An 8,885-nucleotide genomic window follows, 5' to 3' on the forward strand; every position below is an offset into this window, starting at 1 on the left:
GACCTCCATCCAACCTAAACACATTCAGCCATTCCTTTCCATATATCCATATGCATCAGTCAAACCACACCTTGTGCCGCAACAAAGAGAAAAAGGAGGATCATTAGACGTGTTTGCCATTCAAGTTGGATTGTTGGAGCGTTTTTAGGTGTTTTCATTCTTTTGTTTTCAATGTCTAAATTTGTTTATCTTTGCTTTGTAAGTATGAGGAACTAAACCCCCCTTAACTAGGGGGAATTCGAAACCATGTTCATGCTTGCAATATGATTTGATTACTTTCAGTTGTGATTCATAAGTTGTGAATTCAATTTACTTATCAATTTGAATTAAAACTGATTTGTGTGTGTTAGTTGAGGGTGCACGCTTAATTTTCATGCATAAATCTGATGCTAGGATATAAGGAAGTTTCACCTAATCGTTATGAACTTATATTCACAAGTAGTGAATGTTGCTTGTCACAACCGTGTTAAGTAAATTCTTGGCATAAGTTTCATGCAATTCATAGTTACAAGTGTTTCGTCAATGCTTATGATTTTCATAGAACTTAATGATTCTTGCTTGTATCTCTATTATGCAATTCATGTAGGGAACTTGTGGGGAATGCTTTGGGTTGTTGTATGCAATCATCCAATTCAATGAAATTAGGAAAATCCGAGGGTTAATTAGTGCAATTCACAGTTAATCTGGGGCGTTGAGAATTCATGGTTGATTAAAAAGAAACTGGACATCGTTTTGTTTGCAAGTGTGTCATGTGTGGAGAAGAACCTCCTAGCTAACCTATCATCCATAGTTTTACCCAAATTCGTGCAGATTTCATTAGTTCTTTAATTTACTTGTTTTGTTTTCAATTTCGTCAAAACCAAACCCCCCTTTACCTTGTTGAGTCATATTAGTTAGAAACTGATTTAGTTTATGTTTTTAAGTGTTTCGAACCAAGTTAAAGCCAAAATTCGTCCAAAAGTGTGTTTAGAGTCCAAATTTGCCTAGTTTGTGTTTTAAGATAGATTTTGGCGTTTTTAGCTTGTTTTGAGTCTTTTGAGTTTAGTTTAGTGTTTTTAACTTTGTTTTATGTTTTTAAGTCAATTTAGAGGTTATTAGCAAGTCCTCCTAATCCCCGGTCCAGAACGATCCCTACTTACATTCTTTACTACAATTGATACAAGAAGGTTTAATTTGTGTGTTAAGTAAATTCGCATCAAATTTTTGGCGCCGTTGCCGGGGATCGAACCCGGGTCACCCGCGTGACAGGCTCAAGCATGAGAAGTTCTATTCAAGACCTATGCAGCCACCGCAACCTCCTCCACAACAATTCCAATCAAATTCAAGTATGCTTATGAGTTATGATGAAATTCTTGATGTACTAACCTCTTTGACGCAGGCTCACAACAAGAAGAATATTTGCCGCCATCAGATGAGTTCTATCACTGGCCATATGAACCATCACAGCCACCACAACAATCTACCCAATTCAATTCAGGTACGTTTTTGGATAATGATATGTTTAATAAGTTACTCATCTCTTTGAACCAGGAAGTAGAAAATCAAAACAAAGAGATGCAAAATCAAGCCAAGAAGACGGGTGAATTGGAGAAGCAAATTGGGCAGATTATGGAGTTCATGGTACAAATTCAAGAGTAAAGTGAACTATCCAACTCAACTATTGAAAATTTGAAGGAAGATTTTGAAATCCATGATGCTATCACTTTGGGAAGTGCTATGGAGGTTGGAGGTGAACCCAAGACATCCAAACCAAGCCAAAACATGGATGAACAACTGCTGCTTGAAGAAGATGAGAATAACAAGGCCACGACAAGGGAAGAACCACCATTGCCGCAGCCCCATATGCCCTTTATGCCGTCCATTACAACCAAGGTAAGCCTAAATTCAATTTGTCCTGACCCCGTTTCACCAAATGTCCTTATTCCTTGCACGATCATGCAATCCAAGGAAGAAGAGGGTGAGAAAGGCATCTTTGAAACCTTTCCAAAGAATCAAGAGCAAGAAGTGGATGGAGAATGTCTAGAATTCATCAAAGAAGATACACTTGAGACGAAAATTCCCAAAGAAGTTGGATTTTATGACACGGGAAAAGTCATAACTCTCAAAACACCAAATCTGGCCAAGTCCCATATCCCTGCAACCTTCAAAGATGTGGTTTTTGTAATTGAGTTTGTGTTGGAGCAAGCAAGTAAGCCATCTTCTCCAACTTCGATTTTATTATATACTAACTTGCTGATTTTGATGATTCAGGCACCTACACTAGAATTTAAATCATTGCCGGATCACGTCAAGTATCACCTTCCATTCAAGGATCAATTCCATGCTATGGGCCCTATCCAAGTTTAGAAGGAAGTTTGGTCCGGCTGGAAGACGTTAAAGCAAGGGCTTCTTGGGAGGCAACCCATGTATTCAAATGAAGAAGATTTTTGAATCACTCCACAATCAGTTTTGCGTTTCTAAAAACCTTCCATTTTTTGCATTTTATTTTGCCATGATTGTCATTTTTATTTGTTGCTTGTTTAATTGTTTTTGGTGTGGGTGTATTTTTGAAACATTGACAGATATGCAAGGTATTTTTACATTCATTTTCATGAAAAAAAAGGAACATTAAGCATAAAATACAAGAGGAAGCCTTCACAAAGGCTGCTTAGGAGAAGTCTCAGTAGTCGGCGGAGCCCTAGAAGGAGGAGGCATCAGAGGTTGATCATTTGGAGCTTTACTACGCGGTACAGCCCTAGAAGACGAAGGCAAATGTTGTTGGAACAAACCCACAAACCTCTGATGATCAAGTAAAATCTGACCATCAGATTCCTGCATCTGGTCAATCTTCATCTTCATGTTTGTAGCATAGTTATGTGCGAGCTTGTGCAACTGTTTATTCTCATGCTTGAGCCCTCTAATCTCCTGTTTGAGACTCATCACTTCAGCCGCCAACGATTCAACTTGACGGGTTCGAGCAAATAGGCGTTGGGCCATATTAGACACAGAACCTGCACACTGCACACTAAGAGCCAGAGAATCCTTAACAGCCAACTCATCAGATCGTTTGGAAAATAGTCTGTTATCTTTGGGAGTGACAAGGTTCCGGGCCACCACTGCAGCGGTCATATCATTCTTCATCATCGAATCCCCAACGGTAAGAAGACCAGTATGGGATATGAAGGATGGGCGCCATATGTTGTCTGGAGAAGGTATGGATGCCTCTTCACCAAGGTTCAAGTCAAAATGACGGTCGGAAGGGCCAGACATTTTCAAAGGTGTTGAAGAAAGAAGAGGTCGGACAAGTCAAGATCGTAGAAGTGCAAGAAGGGAGTTTCTACAGGCAGAAATTCAAGTGTGCTTTGAAACGTACTGCATGCCTCTATAAAAATCAACACTCGACGGGATTTCAGAGATAAAAAAGGCGAGCTCAGAAATCGAAGAGACCAATTCAAAAATCGAAGAGGCGTTAGCTTTCTCAAAAGCTAGGCTTGCTCAGAAACCACGGGCCAATCTTCTTTTCCAGGTTTATCCGCACTTGTCATATGCAACCTCTGCACTCGACGGAGCTCAGGACTCGAAGAGGCGAGCTCAGAATTCGAAGAGGTAAGCTCAGAAATCGGAGAGGCATCTGCTTTTCCAGACATGTCAGCATCTGTCACATGCACACTCAGCTTTGCGAAAATCACAGGCAGTTTGTCGAAGCACCGATTCCAGATATCGAAGAGGTACTTGCTTTTCCAGACGTGTCAGCGCCTATCACATGCACACTCAGCCTTGCGGAAATCACGGGCAATCTGTCGAAGATTTCTTGTGAAGTAAAAAACACGTGAAGTTTACTATTAAATCATCCAACGGTTGCCGACAAGAGTGAAAGAATAGTACCGGTTATTAGTTCCTATAAATGTCAACCTTCACTTTCCATTGCAAGGAAGACATACATAACCATTCTTCATCTCCGAGAATGCCTTCCCAATAAAGCCTCTCGAGTCACTCAGTGTTCCTTATTCCTTGGGGTACCTCTGCAAACAACTCATCCAAAGCAAAAGTATTTCATATCATGAAGGTTGAAAGCAAGAGTATCTCATATCATGCTTTCTCCATGTCCTTCTCCGTGTCGTTGTTTTTATCTGCGGGACAAGGAGAAAGAGAGCAATCAGCCAGCACTTGGTATCAATCTTCTGATCTGAAATCGACTGCCTGGAACCCCTTTCTGATTGCTTACCTAGCCTTGCTCTCGAGTACTCATCTTCAACATCTTATGCTTCTTCTTCATCTACCACATCTGCCTGGGGAACAGATAAGGGAAGTGAAAATGATACCTCGAAGCATGTTGAGACAATGTGCTAATTCATCCTCAGTTAGGGACAAGGAGAAAGAAAGCAAATGGTGGGCACTTGGAAAGATTGAAGAAAGAAACAGACCATCACGTCTACCTCGTGCCTGCCTACCGTGCAGAAGAAACAAGTAGAGAAGAATGCAGACTGCACAATCAAATCAACCCAGCAGAAGGAGTCTGATTTGAAACCAAGGAACTCTGATATTCCTCGCTCAGAATTCCAAACCAGTTCGAGATCAAAGTTGTGGAAAGTCGCCAAGATCATCTATCTCCAAAACCAGATTTGCGTTCTTAAACTCTACTCTGTCTGGTTTTTACTTTACCATACTTGTCATGTTTATTCGTTGGTTGTTTGTTTGCTTGTTTTTGTGTGAGTTTATGCTTGAAACATTAAGGATAATGTTTGATTTAAGTGGGGGGGGGTAACCAAGTTGTTTTGCATGAAATTCGTAGGAGTTTATCGTTGTTTTGCATGAAATTCGTAGAAGTTTATCACCCATTACTTCTAGTGTTGTTCCTTGCTGTTTTTAAGTGTTTTTAAGCTGTTTTGGAGTGTTTTGACAAAAAAATCCGAAAATCTCATAAAAATTTGAAAAATTGTTTTGAAAAACCCAAAAAGAGTTGTTTTTGTGTGTTTAGTGTCTTAGGGTACCTTCCAACACAATGATGAGGATTTGATTTTTAATTACATGACTGTTAAAAAGAGTTATAAACATGGATAAAAATTTGATTTACTCTTTGGTGTATGCTTGGTTGTGGTTATAATTTATGAATTGACATGCAATCATAAAGAAAAAAAATCAGTTTTTGTAACATGCTTGAAGGAAGGAACTCAAATGAATGCTACAATCTTGTAAGACTTGAGCCTAAATGTTTATTTGGAGAGTTAATAATCTGTGCATCATTGTTTTCTAAAGTCGTTGCATGATCTCATTATTCTTTGCTTGGTTGCTACTTAGAAGGCGTTTCATCATTTAGTTCCAAATGCTAGAACTCATGCCTATTTCATTCAAAGCATGCTATTGATTTGCATAACACATATTCAAGATGAAGTTGTGTAGTGACCACCAAAGCCAAATTTCCGTGCCCCTATTTCATTATGTGTTTAAGTTTAACCCCGTTGAGCCTTGTTAAGCCTATGTTCTTTGTTAACCCACACTATCCTTACCTAGCCTAGTTTTAGGATCATCCATACCCTTGTTCTTAAAGCATAGTAAAGCCTGACCTAAAATGAACTCCTTTTTTATCAATGTATTGCAGAAAGCAAGTGTGGGGGAAGTGATTCTTGTGTGTGTGTGTACCAGAGTCCTTAATAAGGCACGGGTAGAGACAAGAAAAAAAAAAGTATGAAAAAGAGCTCTAAAGTGTTGTTTGTTAAAAAAGGGTCCAAAACATTGAATTCAGCCCTAAGTGTTGCATGAATCTTCCCTTTGTATGTAAAAGTTGATTCTGCATTCTAAAGTGAATTCCAAGTGTCTATTTCATTGCTTTGCTTGCTATCGCTTTAAGAATGTTTGTTATTCCTATCCTTTCTTTGTTAGCCATTACCCCCAAGTCCTGTTACAACCCTTGACTTCAATCTTGAGTGTTGTGCGTTTCAATTTGTTGAGTTCGAAATTGGTATGAGCATATGGTGTCACTAGTTCTCGCATCTAAGTAGTAGCATACCATTCATGAGATCATATCTAAACATGCTTAATAACTCCAGAAAATTGCTTCCTTTGTTATAACATATGTGAGTCCCAATCTCTAGTGTAGGGTGTGTAGTTAGAAAATATGTATGAAAATAGAGAGTATCTTGTAAGGAATTGAGCAAATTCTCTAAGGCATGTTACTACATTCAAAACATTGTTTTAATTGGTTAATTGTGAACTAGTAAGTAGTGACTGTGATTAAGTTTGTGCTCAAGTGTGAAGATAACCAAAAGCTGTGGGAATGATGATTTTTAACATGTCATGTGCATTGGAAATCCCTAAGGCAAATGTTGGAAGGTTAGGTTGTGTTTTGTTTGTTTTGTTTCGTTTCGTTTTGTTTCTTTTGTTTTGCTCGAGGACTAGCAAAAGCTAAGTGTGGGGGAATTTGATAGGAGCATATTTATGCAACTTAGTTAACTTCTTTCTTGGCATTTACTTAGTTTAATTCTAGTTATTTTAATACTTTAAGCTATTTTTGTGTATTTGTAGCTTCAAATAACAAAGTTAGCAACAAAGTGCTATTTGGAGCATTTTTGGGTCAAGATTGGATAATGCAAGCATGGAGACATGAGGATGGACGTTTTTGAAGATTTGAAGGCTAGAAATCAACATGTGTGTGTGCAAGTGTGTTGAGCTACAACTACAAACATCCATCCACTACACCCATTACATCCACTCATTACAAAACATCCATCCACTACACCCATTAGATCCACTCATTACCAAACATCCATCCACTACACCCACTACATCCACTCATTACCAAACATCCATCCACTACACCCATTACATCCACTCATTACCACAACACTCACCCACTACACCCATTACATCCACTCATTACAAAACATTCATCCACTACACCCACTATATCCACTCATTACCAAACATCCATCCACTACACCCATTACATTCACTCATTACCAAACATTCACCCACTACACCCATTACATCCACTTATTACCACAACACTCACCCACTACACCAATTACATCCACTCATTACCAAACATCCATTCACTACACCTCTTACATCCACTCATTACCAAACACTCACCCACTACACCCATTACATCCACACATTACCAAATATCCATCCACTACACCCATTACATCCACTAATTACCAAACATTCACCCACTACACCTATTACATCCACTCATTACCACAACATACACCACTACCACCTTAATTAGATGGTGGTCCTCTCCCTAACCTATAAATACATCCACCCTTCACCATAATAAAGGAGGAGAAAAATCCATCCAAAGACACATTCACATGGACAGTTTAGGGAGAAGGGAGGAAGACACATTCTGCCGCAAGGCAGAGTCTTTTCTTCTTAACCATTCTACACATTCCCACAACAAAAACACAATTCCATGCACCTTCATTTCCCTTTCCTTGCCGTAACCTCCATCCAACCTAAACACATTCAGCCATTCCCTTCCATATATCCATACGCATCCATCAAACCACACCTTGTGCCGCAACATAGAGAAGAAGGAGAACTCTTGGACATGCTTGCCATTCAAGTTGGATTGTTGGAGCGTTTTTAGGTGTTTTCATTCTTTTGTTTTCAATGTCTAAATTTGTTTATCTTTGCTTTGTGAGTATGAAGAACTAAACCCCCCTTAGCTAGAGGGGAATTCGAAACCATGTTCATGCTTGCAATATGATTTGATTACTTTCAGTTGTGATTCATAAGTTGTGAATTCAATTTACTTATCCATTTGAATTAAAACTGATTTGTGTGTGTTGGTTGAGGGTGCATGCTTAATTTTCATGCATAAATCTGATGCTAGGATATAAGGGAGTTTCACCTAATCGTTATGAACTTATATTCACAAGTAGTGAATGTTGCTCTTCACAACCGTGTTAAGTAAATTCTTGGCATAAGTTTCATTACAAGTGTTTCATCAATGCTTATGATTTTCATAGAACTTAATGATTCTTGCTTGTATGTCTTTTATGCAATTCATGTAGGGAACTTGTGGGGAATGCTTTGGGTTGTTGTATGCAATCATCCAATTCAATGAAATTAGGAAAATCTAAGGGTTAATTAGTGCAATTCACAGTTAATCTGGGGCGTTGAGAAATCATGGTTGATTGAAAAGCAACTGGACATCGTTTTGTTTGCAAGTGTGTCATGTGTGGAGAAGAACCTCCTAGCTAACCTATCATTCATAGTTTTACCCAAATTCGTGCAGATTTCATTAGTTCTTTAATTTACTTGTTTTGTTTTCAATTTCGTCAAAACCAAACCCCCCTTTACCTTGTTGAGTCATATTAGTTAGAAACTGATTTAGTTTGTGTTTTTAAGTGTTTCGAACCAAGTTAAAACCAAAATTCGTCCAAAAGTGTGTTTAAAGTCCAAATCTGCCCAGTTTGTGTTTTTAGACAGATTTTGGCGTTTTTAGCTTGTTTTGAGTCTTTTGAGTTTAGTTTAGTGTTTTTAACTTTGTTTTTATGTTTTTAAGTCAGTTTAGAGGTTATTAGCAAGTCCTCCTAATCCCCGGTCTAGAACGATCCCTACTTACATTCTTTACTACAATTGATACAAGAGGGTTTAATTTGCGTGTTAAGTAAATTCGCATCAATTTGACCCCTTTAGAGCAATACTACTTCTACCATCATTGTAACTTTTGTACCCCAACCACCACTCTCCACTGTTGGCACCACCACCATAACTTTGGTATCGTTGATGTCATCACCATCACCATAGTCCCCCCACCCCCCAACTGCTAATTCCATCGTCTTCACTACTACCGTTGTTGCCATCATCGACGATTACAACCACCAACCTTACACCATTATCGCCAGCACCACCACCATCATTGCCTCTGTCACCGCCAGCAATGTTGCAATCGTAAG

Source organism: Malus sylvestris, chromosome 14 (assembly GCF_916048215.2).
Source record: "Malus sylvestris chromosome 14, drMalSylv7.2, whole genome shotgun sequence".
NCBI lineage: Eukaryota > Viridiplantae > Streptophyta > Magnoliopsida > Rosales > Rosaceae > Malus > Malus sylvestris.